Genomic DNA, 4,919 nt, shown 5'->3' with positions numbered 1-4,919 from the left:
CACTCAATCTTATCCTAAAATAAGACCGAGAAATCACCCTAAACAGCAAAGTAACGCCTCAAAAACCAACTATAATCTTAGAAACCCACACGCCATTTCCAAAATTACACTCAGTAACCGACTTGTCACCTCACATATACTAGGAAACCGTCACAAGAAAGATACTCGCTTTTGTTTACGTCGTCTTAACAAAAATTCCCGTTAATCTACAGCAGATTGACGGGAATTGAGTACTGCTGACAGTTACAGACTACTCGTCTAATATCTATCTATTTTAAGCTGGGAAAGGTAACCGCCGCCGCCCGCAGCTAGTTCAGTAACCTTTCAGTTTTTGTTTAGAAACTCCGCCATTCACCCACAAAGTAATTTTACACATAATTAACCGCTCTAAGTGCGAGAAGTTATTTTACTAAGTGCGAATAGTGCCTAAGTTCGTATTTATGACTAAGTGCGGTATTTTATCATAAGTTCGCGTTAGAGGACCCCCCAAAATGAACATTTTCTTGCGTCTTGGGAAGAGTATTGTAGAGTGCCCCGTAAAACTTTGTGGTGTTAAGTATGATACTAAAACACACTAACTGCCCTAAGGATTCACGTCGATTTCATTCTAGGAGTCGAGATATGTTATTTTAAGTTTTTGGGATGTCATGGATGCAAATCGTTTGCTACAGGCTCAAGAACGCACTTTTTGTATACCATGTTATTTTAAGAAAATGTCCGTTTCGATGCGCTCTTCAAAAATGTTCGACTTGCGAACCATGATTTTCTGCGTCTGTGCCACGTAATTCAGCAAAAAGAGCATGTAATGGAGTGAAATGAGAGGGTGTGTCATCTCTAAAGTAAAATCTTTAAAAGAGCATAACTTAAGAACGGCTGGGAATAGGTGGCCGTTCTTTTTACCATCATGTGCGCCTAAAAAAAGTACACTATCGTGACAATCGATATCGGTCGATATGGTATAAATTGATAAAGTTATGCTCGATTATGTACGCGAAAACAGAAAAAGGGCGCTGGTGACAAAAAAAGTACTAACGATTCTGTTATTGTTTTGATATTCTGTCATCCCAGACTCTTGCGCATCTGGTGACCTATTTTTTATTCGCCAGTTCCGAGAAAAGTGTCGTTTCGATGCGTGGTGGGCCCGGGATGACAATTCGAGTTGAGTTGGAAGTTCATGTGAAGTCCTGGAAACAAGAAAAAAAGAAGATCCACGCTTCCCTAACTCAAAAAGTCATTAGAAACCGAGGGTAGCTTGTATGGAGACTTTTGTTCCTCGTGCGGTAAAACGCCGAATTAAATTTTTTATCTATACTTAACAGGAAAAAAGTTGCCTCCTTCGCGATATATAGGCAAATAAAGAATGGGGGCTATCATTTCGGGACAAAACAGGTGAAAATTTAGGTCGAAAAAAGTGTTTATAGACAAGGCATTTAAATTTAGCCAAAATCTGACTTGACCACGAGAATGCGCGCATAAAAGCATCCCTAGGGCAGTTTTTATACGGAGCAGTCTCATTTGCTTCCTGGATGTGCCGGGCCAAACATGGCCCAAAAGTGGTGATTTTGGCCCGTACAAAGGTGTCCATTTTCCGCGAAAATGGCGTTTTTTGGCGTCACTAAAAAAATCATTGCGAAAGCAACTACTGGAGATATGCTTGTAAAACTTTGGGAGCGGTCGTGCGAACACATGCGCCAAGTTTTCTGCTAAAGTCTGCAGGCCAGATCTGCCGGGCGGCACATAAAACCGGAAAAAACCACCTAAAAAAAGAGCATGCCAAACAAAGTCTCACATTTCGCTGAATAACTTTTGATCTAGAAGAGTTAGACAAATTCTGATTGCGGGAACGGCTCCGCCGTGTGTTTTTACGTATGTCTATGTCCCGTAGATAAAAAGTACATGTTGCAAAAAAAGTACATGTTGTACATAAATCTACCTTTGATATTCGGATTCCCCGTGAAAAACTACGCCTAGGCCGCAGGGTTACAAAGACGAGTCATTGCACTTATGCCCTTTTATAGACGCTTTTCGAAATCGGCCAAAACAGTATTTATTAATTTAGACAGTGTTCCACTGACATGTCGCATGCTGCGATATGTCCACGTGAAAGAGCACCGAAAAGCACCCCTAGAACACCCTTCATACCCGTTCTAACGGTTCTCTTTCATCTTCATAATAATCAAATTAAAGAACACCATACAAAAAACAAGATCTCGTGTGTAGTGGCTCGCCAGGCATACTAAAACCAAGATGTCGTGTGGGCACATGCCAGACATCATATCTTGCGTTTGCAAACACACGCAAAGTCGGTAAACAGCTCAAAACGGGCTAAAAAGTAGACAGCACCCGGACTTCCCCGGTGGTCACCCACCCGAGTACTACCCGAGCTTGAGGCTGCTTAACTTCACAGAGCAGACGGATTATGTGGCTTTCAGCCTAAGATGGCCGTCTACATTTGACTTTGACCGACACACCTATTAGTGTTTATCACTCGTATACATTGGTACAACACATTTACACACTCACATGTCCACATACGTGGCCATAGACTGCACACGATGGCCCCCAATACCCCTTCTGGCCCTCAGAATTGGCTGGGTGGATGGCTACACTTTATATAGTAACAAAACAAAAAGGGGGGTGGTGTGGCGCACTCCAATACAAACGTGTGGCCAGCAGCTCACTCCTACAACGCAGCATACGTATTCTCTCCGATAGGAACCCCACACAGACCGACACCTTCATACACAGCAGTGCAGATAGCCGCCGCACCCCATATTTGCGCATACGCGGCCTGGAAACAATGTTAAACCACCAAAGTGGCCATTTACGACTTGCACAACCATACCTACGCTTCCTATGCGACATGACATGTGCACGTACGCGTCTTAGGCAATATGAACACCTTCGACACCTTCATACATGCACAGCGCGCGCTCCGCTTAAGTACGACACTAACTTGTCATATACATCATGCGTTTCCTCCCGTCACCTTTCATCACCTCCATATTCACACCCATGCGCCGTCACCTTCCTCGCGCCATCACCTTCACCATTTTCACCTCCATATCCGCGCTTCCTCCGCCGTCACCTTCCGCGTACGCGTCCATATTCGCTGCGTTTCCTCGCGCTTCCTGCCTGTTATTAATCCAAGCCAAAAACATCTCCAAACCCATACAATTAGAACAGCAAGCAACTTCGCATTTTTTCACAAAGTCCTCAGCTTCATTTTGCATACTTTATCCTAGTCTAATTCACGCTATTCCGCTCTCTTTAACATACTTAAACTAAGTCTAATTCACGCTATTCCGCTCTCTCTAACATACTTAAACCAAGTCTAATTCGCGCTATTCTGCTCTCTTTTAACATACTTAAACCAAGTCTATTTCATGCTACTCTGCTCTCTCTAACATACTTAAACCAAGTCTAATTCGCGCTATTCTGCTCTCTTTAACATACTTAAACCAAGTCTAATTCACGCTATTTCGCTCTCTTTTAACATACTTAAACCAAGTCTATTTCATGCTATTCCGCTCTCTTTAACATACTTAAACCAAGTCTAATTCACGCTATTTCGCTCTCTTTTAACATACTTAAACCAAGTCTATTTCATGCTATTCCGCTCTCTTTAACATACTTAAACCAAGTCTAATTCATGCTATTCCGCTCTCTTTTAACATACTTAAACCAAGTCTATTTCATGCTATTCCGCTCTCTTTAACATACTTAAACCAAGTCTAATTCATGCTATTCCGCTCTCTTTTAACATACTTAAACCAAGTCTATTTCATGCTATTCCGCTCTCTTTACCCCCCCCTTTAAAAAAAATTTAATACAAAGTCTAAATTCCGCTCATTTTCCTCCTCTCTTTAAAAAAAATTTTAAAACCGCATTCATATTTCGGGTCATCCGCCTCTCTCTTTAAAAAAGATTTAAAAACCCAGACCCAATATTCAGAATCCATTCGCGCTCTCCTCTTAAACACATTAAACCCAATCTCATTCATGCTATTCGCTCTCTTTAACATAGTTAAACCAGTCTAATTCACGCTATTCGCTCTCTTTAACATACTTAAACCAAGTCTAATTTTACGCCCTGCCGTCTAGCTTGCCCTGTTAAACCCCCATACTAAAATCTCCGATTTTGGCTCAGAAATCATTAGCGCTGGCACTTAGCGATTTTCACGCAAAGTGTTTCTCGCTTTCTGCCTGTTATAAACCCGATACTAAGGTCGCCGAATTTGGCTCGGAAAACAATAGCAGCGGCACTTAGCGATTTTTGCGAACAAACCTCACTAAGCCAAAACAAAGACTTTGACGATCTTAAGCTTAACAGTATTAACTCTCTACCAGCACTTTGACCGGTTACTTTCGCCGCCCCCATAGCGGAAGGAAAATCACTTTAACGCCAGCCTTATTTCGACTGCCTAAACTCTATAGTTTTTAAACATTGTCGCGCTTTGTCACATGTGGGGGGTAGAAATGTTTTCATTTCGAAACACATCCATTAAAAACACAGGCCTAAATCTCCAGCCAGATCGTAGTACAAGACTACTCTCATGCTTACAACACCCCGTTCTGTAGTTAAGTCGTCTACAAAGGATTATCTTTCCCAATATTTGAAATTACAAATCAGCCTACTCTCCACCGCCAGTACTTGACAGGCAGCGGAGTGCGTTGCAATTGTATGATGTTGGGTGTCCAGAAGACACCTATCGCTATTCGCGGCACATCGGGAAAGGTGATTATCGTCTATTCCAGCATGGATTCTGACTTAGAGGCGTTCAGCCATAATCCTACAGATGGTAGCTTGGCGGCACTAGCTTTTCAGCTAACCGCAGTTACCAATTATCTGAACCAACGGTTCTTCTCGTACTGGGTTGGATTACTGTTTAGACAACAAACTCATCAGTAGGGTAAAAC

General features: G+C 42.3%; 2 non-coding genes across 2 annotated transcripts; both read right to left on the bottom strand.

The window, feature by feature from the left end:
• Nucleotides 1-2,329: 2,329 nt before the first annotated feature.
• PITG_33090 lies at nt 2,330-2,443 on the bottom strand. The gene has a single exon (XR_009934484.1). It is a non-coding gene; the product is annotated as an 8S ribosomal RNA (ribosomal RNA).
• A 2,180-nt stretch (nt 2,444-4,623) lies between these two features.
• Nucleotides 4,624-4,919, bottom strand: PITG_33089 (the record flags this gene model as incomplete). The annotated part of the gene is made up of 1 exon (XR_009934483.1): nt 4,624-4,919. It is a non-coding gene; the product is annotated as a 28S ribosomal RNA (ribosomal RNA).

This window comes from Phytophthora infestans, genomic scaffold (genome assembly GCF_000142945.1).
Source record: "Phytophthora infestans T30-4 supercont1.52 genomic scaffold, whole genome shotgun sequence".
Classification (NCBI taxonomy): domain Eukaryota; phylum Oomycota; class Peronosporomycetes; order Peronosporales; family Peronosporaceae; genus Phytophthora; species Phytophthora infestans.
The sequence above is the reverse complement of the archived record's forward strand: the minus strand, read 5'-3'. Positions and strand labels throughout refer to the sequence as shown.